General features: G+C 32.0%; 1 long non-coding RNA gene and 1 other non-coding gene across 2 annotated transcripts in view; both read left to right on the top strand.

Annotated features, from left to right (window-relative positions):
- Positions 1-10,000, top strand: part of LOC147952739 (uncharacterized) — a 142,184-nt gene that overhangs the window by 51,620 nt on the left and 80,564 nt on the right. The gene's annotated exons all lie outside the window — the stretch shown is intronic.
- On the top strand, positions 5,942-6,021 carry TRNAL-UAG (transfer RNA leucine (anticodon UAG)). The gene has a single exon. It is a non-coding gene; the product is annotated as a tRNA-Leu (tRNA).

Here is a 10,000-nt window from a genome sequence, read left to right as displayed (position 1 = left end):
ATGATTTTCAAATCTTTTCTATTTAGTAGTCTAAGTTTCTCGATGAGGATAATTAATTCGGTCGTTGTGGTCGGACTCTATTATGGATTTCTGACTACATTCTCCATAGGTCCCTCTTAGATCTTCTTTCTCCAATCTTGGATTAGGGAAGAAGGAGATATTCGCGACTACTGGCGATTTCATTATGGGGCAGCTCATGATCTTCATATCGATCTATTATCCACCTCTGTATCTATTCTTTCTTAGCTAAACAGGTGGAAGATCTATCCAATTTGGTTATATTATATCATGGACTCGAAAAACGGATCTGAATTTGACTGAAATGCACGATCTTCACAGGTATCACTTTTCACGATACCTAAAAGGTGGAATAGCGATTTTCGAACCATTTCCTATAAGAGAATGGTTTCCATTACTTTGAGAAATGGATTCTTATATCAAACTATAGCTATTGCATTAAAGAAGAAAAGAAACTAATAGAAGTCGAAGACGCGGAATGATAGTGAATAGAGAGAAAGATTCTTCTGATTTTCTTGTTTCTATCTACTAGACGCCGTAGAGAATTGAGAATTTTCATGTCTTTCAATTCTCGTACTCGTAATTGGAAAGTTATGGAAGGAGACCCATCATTTTGCAATGAAAACAACATATAAAACTCTGGACAATTTCGAAATCAGGCCAAGCGTCTTAATACATATGCAAAAAAATTCATTATTGGCCCACCATTGATTAGAAGATTTAGCTTGTATGAATCGCTATTGGTTTGATACGAATAATGACAATCGTTTCAGTATGTTAAGGATACAGATGTATCCACAATTCATTTAGAGTTACTTAATAGTCTATTTCTTATACCATATCTCTATCCCGTGAAATTCTCGAGCCAAAAGATGGATGCATATGCTGTGTTTCATTTTGCTAAATGATATCAATTAAATGGTGTATCAATTCCATAAATTGCATATAGCAATAAATAAATCAGCAAAATTCTTTCTAATATTTTAGATAGAAGAAACATTTCTTCTATCTAAAATATTAGAAAGAATGTACCCTTCTATCCAAATCCAATTTGCATCGATAAAATAAATCCAAATTCCAGTAGTAGATGAATAATTGCAAATTTGTGTGTGTACGAGATTAGAATAACTTCAAAATAACTGACATAATTTTGTATTTTTCCTGATCAGAAAAATACATGAAAAAGAAAGGAGGTAGAAAAATTTTTGGATTTATGGTTAAAGAAGAAAAAGAAGAAAACAGGGGTTCTGTTGAATTTCAAGTATTCAGTTTCACCAATAAGATACGGAGACTTGCTTCACATTTGGAATTACACAAAAAAGATTTTTCATCGGAAAGAGGTCTACGAAGACTTTTGGGAAAACGTCGACGTTTGCTGGCTTATTTGGCAAAGAAAAATAGAGTACGTTATAAGAAATTAATCGGTCAGTTGAATATTCGGGAGCAGTAATTTAATCGTTCAAATTTTTTTCTTGTTTTATTATTTTTTTAGTAGTCTTATAGTAGTCTTAGATTTTTCATTTTGATGAGCCTCGCTTTGAGGAATTCATGGAATAATCCATTTTCATGGAATAATGAATTAAGGAAGAAAGGATATGAGTCTACCGCTTACAAGAAAAGATCTCATGATAGTCAATATGGGCCCTCAACACCCATCAATGCATGGTGTTCTTCGACTGATCGTTACTCTCGATGGTGAGGATGTTATTGATTGTGAACCCATATTAGGGTATTTACACAGAGGAATGGAAAAAATCGCGGAAAACCGAACTATTATACAATACTTACCTTATGTAACAAGGATATAGAGAGATTGTAGAAAGGGGATAGGATAGTTATTTTTGCAAGAGACTTGTTGTAAATTCCTTAACTTAAGAAAGAAAAAAGAATAAAAACACAGATACATAACATAAAAAAAAGAATAAATAAGACGAGATTCGACCTCCCCCTACATATTTAATTTCCTCTCCTATACAAAAACTAGCAAGACCCACTCCATTGGTAATTCCATCAATAACACCCTTATCAAAAAACTCCGTGAGTTCGGTTAACCCTCTTATACCGAGGGTAAAGACCCTAGTATAGAAAATATCTATATAACCACGATTATATGACCAACTGTATATATTTTTTTTTACTTGATCTAAAAATTCTTTTTTAGGATTTCCTTTGTAAAAAGAGTTTATTAAATCCAAATTCTGAAAAAAAGAATAAGCGGATCCATAGAAGATATATGCTATGAATAAACCAAAGATAGCTAGACTTACAGAAGAAATTGCATTAGTAATAAATTCATATGAATTTACAAAAGAATTAGAACTTTCCTGGGTAAAGTTTATTGAGGGAGTTAACCACTTTGATAATATGGTTAACTCTGCTATTCCATTACCAATTCCTCCATTATCAAAAGAGATTCCTATGAATCCAATGAACAAAGTGAAAAGTAGTAATATAAGAAGAGGAAATAACATAGTATTTCCCGTTTCATGCGGATAGGCAAAAGTTTTTTTAGCCCCAAAAGACGTAGTAAAGGATCCTATCCTATTTCTTGTATTACCTTGAATTTTTGGTATATTTTGTGAAAAAAAAGAAACTCCACTCTTCGTTGTTGATAAAACGAAATCCCTATTCACTCCTTTGGGTATCCTTTTTCCCCATAAGGATATTGAATACAAGGAACTCTCTTTAGTGCTACTGTAATTTTGAAAATGAACACGCAAATACCCATCAAATGTAAGTAAATATATCCGAAACATATAAAAGGCAGTTAATCCTGCAGTAAAGGAGGCTATTATTCCAAAAAAGGGCGAATACAACCAACTATTACTAAGGATTTCATCTTTGGACCAGAAGCAAGCAAGAGGTGGAATACCACAAAGAGAAAGTGTACCCCATAAAAAAGTAGTTCTTGTGATTGGAATGTATTTTCTTAAACCGCCCATAAGAACCATATTTTGACTTTTATCTGGTGAATATCCAACAAGAGGTTCCATTGAATGAATAACGGATCCGGATCCCAAGAACAATAAAGCTTTTGAATAAGCATGAGTGATCAAATGGAATAAAGCAGCTTGATAAGAACCTATACCTAGAGCTAACATCATATAACCCAATTGAGACATTGTAGAATAGGCTAAGCTTCTTTTAATATCTCTCTGAGCAAGAGCTAAAGTAGCTCCTAAGAATAGTGTTATTGTACCTACTAAAGAAATAAAACTCATTATCAAAGGTAAAGATATGAAAAGAGGAAGAAGTCGAGCTAGAAGAAAAATTCCCGCAGCAACCATAGTTGCTGCGTGTATAAGAGCCGAAATAGGAGTGGGCCCTTCCATAGCATCGGGTAACCATACGTGAAGAGGGAATTGTGCGGATTTCGCAACTGCACCAAGGAATAATAAAAAAGCACACAAAGTAGTAAGTAAAGAGTTAATTCCATTATTAGGAATCCAGTTATTAGCTATTTTGAACAAATCCCTAAACTCTAAACTACCTGTTATCCAAAAAAAACCTAAAATTCCTAATAATAGACCAAAATCCCCTACACGATTAGTTACAAAAGCTTTTTGACAAGCACTCGCTGCGATTGGTCGTGTAAACCAAAAGCCTATCAATAAATAAGAACACATTCCCACGAGTTCCCAAAAAAAATAAATTTGTATCAAATTGGAGCTAGTAACCAATCCCAACATGGAAGTATTGAAAAAACTTATATAAACAAAAAATCTCAAATATCCTTCATCGTGAGACATATAACCATCACTATAAATAAGAACCAGGATTCCTACAGTAGTAATTAGTATTAACATAATAGAAGTAAGTGGGTCAATCAAGTATCCAAATTCTAAAGAAAAATCATTATTGACGGTCCAAGACCATAGATATTGATAGATCGAACTTCCATTTATTTGTTGAATAGACAGTTGAACTGAGAATACCATAGCTATACTTAAGAGTAAAACACTAGGAAAAGCCCATATGCGACGAAGATTTTTTGTTGCTGTCGGAATAAGAATAAGGCCAAATCCCATTGACATAATAACTGGAAGTGGGAGAAGAGGGATTACCCATGCATATTGATATGTATGTTCCATAAGAAAAGAAATTGCAATTTTTACTTCAATTTTTACTTCAATTTTTCTATAAAATTGTTTCCGATTCACCAAACCAATTCTTATCTCTTTCTGAAAGAATAAATAAAAAGAATAAGAAAAAATACTGAAATTCTTAATTTTTCCAAAATTTATCTCATTGAAATAATTAAAAATTAAGAATGGGTTTAGTTGGTTAAATTAAAAAAGTTAATAAAATAACTAGGTAACGAAGTTATTTTATTAACTAAATAAAGATATTTATAAAAATAAAAAAAAAAAAGTGGAATCATTTTACTTTCTATTCATAATTCATTTTTATATTTCTTTAAAACAAAGATGAAACAGCTCTCTTGTTCCATAATTAACTGATTGAGTGAATTCCAATGAAAACCTATGTTTATAAGAAATTATCGAATAGTCCTTACTTCATATAGAACTAAAATTCTAATGACTATAAATTACCTAAGTTTTAGAATGTCTTGTTTAAGAGACTCAGTATTTTTTGTTTTGATTGGAATTCCTTTCCTTTATGGAATACCATTCTGAACTTAATTAACTATTTTCATTTTCCCTTCTTTTTATCCCCCCGTCTTATCTTATATGGGGGATAGGCTTCCATACCATATATCTATATATGGAGTATACTTGATATATAAATAGATATAAATAGATTTAAATGAGAAACCCTTCTATATATTCTATATTATTAAAAAAAAAGTATAAAATATATAAAGAAAAAATGTTAAAAAATTCTTGTTGTCTTATCCGCATTAGACAAAATGAAGTAAAAAATAATTCAAAATTTAAGTATCTTTCAGTATCTAAGTATAAATACTAATAAAAAGAAGAAAGAAGGATTGATTTGCAGCAATAGATGTCTTTCACATACAACTAGAAAAAAGTAATTTCCTTTTTGAATGGCAGTTCCAAAAAAACGTACTTCAATGTCAAAAAAGCGTATTCGTAAAAATATTTGGAAGAAAAAGACTTATTTTTCCATAGTACAATCTTATTCTTTAGTAAAATCAAGATCATTTTCGAGCGGTAATGAGCATCCAAAACCAAAGGGTTTTTCTGGGCAACAAACAAATAATAAGATTTTGGAATAATATGAATTGACTTATCAAAAAAGAATTCCAATTATTTAATAATTTGGATTCTTCTTTGAATGTACTTTTATGTGTCGAATTACTCGGTACAATATTCTTAGAACAAAAAACCCCTCTTATCTTATATATACAAGAAAAAAAAAGTTTTGTTTGGTATACTGTGTGCTAAGTATTCTTTTCCTATCAATGAACTTTTCATAATTTTCCTAATAGAATCCTCATATTCTATTAGGAAAATTATGAAAAGTGGAGTATTCTTACAATAGGACTTACAACTTCCACCTATCTTCTCCAAAATCATAAGGTTAGTAAATCTTATTAATAAGAGCATAAAGACTTTCATTCTAGAAATTTTTAAAAAATCCAAAAAGCCTTTTCTATTTATCCATTTTATTTTAATTTCATCATTAAATAGAAACCCTTTTGGATTTTTTTCATTGTATTGAAAGAATTTTCAAAATGTAAAGGGGAAATTAATTAGAAAAAATTAGTTCTATAATTGCAAGTTAGAAAAAAGAAGTTCCAACTCTTTCAAGCAGTGTTTGTGTTTCTATTGGGCAAAGCAAGAGTTTATTGTAAAAAAAAAAAATGGAAACGATACTACCAAACGAAGTCTATTTTAATGAAAACTCTAATGTTCCTAAATTTTATGGACTTTCCCAATATCGACGATTCCCAAGATAATAGCTATTATTCTTTTAAGTTACCTATTATTTGAAGTTAGCCGCCATGGTGAAATTGGTAGACACGCTGCTCTTAGGAAGCAGTGCTCAAGCATCTCGGTTCGAATCCGAGTGGCGGCATTCTTGAAAAAGAATACAATAGATTAGAAATCAATTCGAAATTTACAATTTTGTAATGGGACCTTCCCCTTATGCTATTTGCAACTTTAGAACATATACTAACTCATATCTCTTTCTCAACGATTTCAATTGTGATTACGATTCATTTTATAACCTTATTAGTTCGTGAACTTGGAGGATTACGCGATTCGTCAGAAAAAGGAATGATAGTTACTTTTTTCTCTATAACAGGATTCTTAGTTTCTCGTTGGGCTTCCTCGGGACATTTTCCATTAAGTAATTTATATGAGTCATTGATCTTCCTTTCATGGGCCCTGTATATTCTTCATACCATTCCTAAAATACAGAACTCTAAAAATGATTTAAGCACAATAACTACGCCAAGTACTATTTTAACGCAAGGCTTTGCCACATCGGGTCTTTTAACTGAAATGCATCAATCCACGATACTAGTACCTGCTCTACAATCTCAGTGGTTAATGATGCATGTCAGTATGATGTTATTAAGCTATGCAACTCTTTTGTGCGGATCCTTATTATCTGCCGCTATTCTAATCATTAGATTTCGAAATAATTTCCATTTCTTTTCTAAAAAGAAAAAAAATGTTTTAAATAAAACATTTTTCTTTAGTGATATTAAATATTTTTATGCAAAAAGAAGTGCTTTAAAAAGAACCTCTGTCCCTTCATTTCCAAATTATTACAAATATCAATTAACGGAGCGTTTGGATTCTTGGAGTTATCGTGTCATTAGCCTAGGATTTACCCTTTTAACCGTAGGTATTCTTTGTGGAGCAGTATGGGCTAATGAGGCCTGGGGATCCTATTGGAATTGGGATCCTAAGGAAACTTGGGCATTTATTACTTGGACCATATTCGCAATTTATTTACATAGTAGAACAAATCCAAATTGGAAGGGTACGAATTCTGCACTTATAGCTTTGATAGGATTTCTTATAATTTGGATTTGTTATTTTGGTATAAATCTATTAGGAATAGGCTTACATAGTTATGGTTCGTTTACATTAACACCTAAATGATTACATAAAATAAAACCTTCATGAAATGAAGGTTTTTACTTTTATGTTTTATTTGAGAACCCCTTGAACGCCTTATCAAAGGGTTCTCAAAAATTCGAGATAGATCTAATTATACTTTTTTACTTATTTCTGCATTATATACTTTTTTTACTTATTTCTGCATTAATAGAGCAGACGAGTAAAAAAAAGCAAACCTATTTAGGATAATAATTGGATAAGAGAGCCTCTACCCTGTCAACGGATAGGGAGAGAACAAAATCTGGATAAATACCAATTCCTATTACTGGTAAAAAGATACAGATTAAAATAAAGAGTTCTCGTGGTCCAGAATCCACAAAATTTGCGTTTGGAACATTAAATAGCTTGTATCCATAGAACATCTGGCGTAACATAGATAATAAATAAATAGGAGTTAATATCATTCCAATTGCCATTACAAAAGTAATTAGTGTTTTTGGCATTAACAGAAATTTTGGACTAGTAATTAGTCCAAAAAATACTACTAATTCTGCGACAAAACCACTCATTCCTGGTAAGGCAAGAGAAGCCATTGAAAAGCTACTAAACATGGTAAAAATTTTAGGCATTGGGATAGATATTCCCCCCAGTTCTTCGAGATAAACAAGACGCATTCTATCAGAAGCGGTTCCTGCCAAGAAAAAAAGTGTAGCACCAATAAATCCATGGGATAATATTTGTAAAATAGCTCCATTGAGTCCAATGTTGGTTATGGAACCAATTCCTATAATTATGAAACCCATGTGAGATACAGAGGAATAAGCTATTCTTTTTTTGAAATTTCGTTGACCAAGAGAAGTTGAAGCTGCATAGATTATTTGGATCGCTCCTATTATTACTAACCAGGGCGAAAATAGATAATGAGCATGAGGTAACAATTCCATGTTGATCCGAATCAATCCATATGCTCCCATCTTTAATAATATTCCCGCTAAAAGCATACATGTACTATAATGTGCTTCCCCATGGGTATCTGGTAACCACGTATGTAGGGGTATAATCGGCAATTTGACAGCATAAGCAATAAGGAAGCCAAAATATAAAAGTATTTCCAAGGTTGCAGGGTATGATTGATTAATTAATCTTTCCAAATCTAATCCTGGTTCGTTGGAACCATATAAGCCCATACCCAGAACTCCGATTAAGAAAAAAATGGAACCGCCTGCAGTATACAAAATAAACTTTGTAGCTGAATATAGACGCCTCTTCCCCCCCCACATGGATAAAAGTAAGTAAACAGGAATTAATTCTAACTCCCACATGATAAAAAAAAGTAAAAGGTCTCGCGAAGAAAATAATCCTATTTGACCACTATACATTGCGAGCATCAGGAAATAGAATAATCGCGAATTCCGTGTAATTGGCCAAGCTGCTAAAGTAGCTAAAGTAGTGATAAATCCTGTCAATAAAATAGATCCTAATGAAAGTCCATCGATTCCCAATCTCCAGTGGAAATCGAAGACATCTATCCATTTATAATCCTCCTTTAATTGGATTAAGGGATCCTCCAGTTGGAAATGATAACAGAACGCATAAGTCATTAGAAGGAATTCTAATAAACAAATAGATATAGTATACCACCTAACGACTTTGTTTCCCTTATGAGGTAAAAAGAAAATTAATGAACCTGCAAATATCGGCAAAACAACAAGTATTGTTAACCAAGGAAAATAACTCATGATAAAGTGATAAAGACAAGATACGTTTTGACCAGAAAAGCCCGTGCTCGATTATTTCGAGCACAGGCTTCTTCGGTAAAGAGGAATCAGACGATTCGAGTGAAGTTTTTTGTAACGTATCAATAAGATAGAGCCATGCTACGTGTTGTTTCAGGCCCTAAATAAACGCGGACACTTAAAAAATCTGTCGGGCAGGCAGATTCACATCTCTTACAACCCACACAATCTTCGGTTCTCGGCGCGGAAGCAATTTGCTTGGCTTTACATCCATCCCAGGGTATCATTTCTAATACATCTGTTGGACAAGCTCGTACACATTGAGTGCATCCTATACATGTATCGTAAATTTTTACGGAATGTGACATTGGATCTATAAATTTTTCTTTTCAACATAAAATTTTTCGATCTGGTAAAAATGAAATTAGTACTATAATGAGTCATATGTATTGTAGACACCAGACGAAGCAATGGTTTATCCAAACTTCAAAAAAAAAAATCTATTTTTTAATCTGTTTGTGAGAAAGCGTGAAGAGAGCCAAGAGACTTTAATTTTGGATTTCAACAATAAATAAGAAATAAGAAAGAATTTTACGAATTGTACAGACGAATTCGAATTAGCCAATAAATTGGCTATCGTCTTTTCAATATAAATTATTGCAATATTCAAATTGCAATATCAATGAATTACAAATACAAAAATTCATTTAAGTGAAAAAGAATACTATGCAATAATCTACTAAAAAAAATGGATATTCTCAAATAATACTAAGAAAATAGTATTGATTTCTATTTATTTTAATATGTGCGCCTTTGTTTAGAGGATTCTATGTCTAATTATTCAAAAGTCTAATTATTCAATAAATTAGATTGATTGATACGAGTGGATTTCCTATTACGATGGATGGAAGAAAGAATGGATAGTCCAATAGCGGCTTCAGCAGCTGCAAGGGCTATAACAAAAATTGCGAAAATATCTCCTTTTAATTGGCGACTATCAAATAGATCAGAAAATGTTACGAGATTTAGATTAATTGAATTCAGTATAAGTTCAAGACATATTAGAGCTCTAACCATGTTTCGGCTTGTGATCAATCCATAGATACCAATCGAAAATAAATAGACACTCAAAAAAAGTACATGCTCAAACATCATTAACTAACTCCTTATCAATCTCGATTCATTTCAATATGAGGGCAAGAATTGAACCGATTCAATTAATTACAATAGAACAATTACACAACA

The sequence above is a fragment of the Triticum urartu genome, unplaced genomic scaffold (genome assembly GCF_056163025.1).
Source record: "Triticum urartu cultivar PI428250 unplaced genomic scaffold, HENAU_Tu73 scaffold2, whole genome shotgun sequence".
In the NCBI taxonomy this organism is placed as follows: domain Eukaryota; kingdom Viridiplantae; phylum Streptophyta; class Magnoliopsida; order Poales; family Poaceae; genus Triticum; species Triticum urartu.
This window is presented reverse-complemented; position numbering and strand designations above follow the sequence as displayed.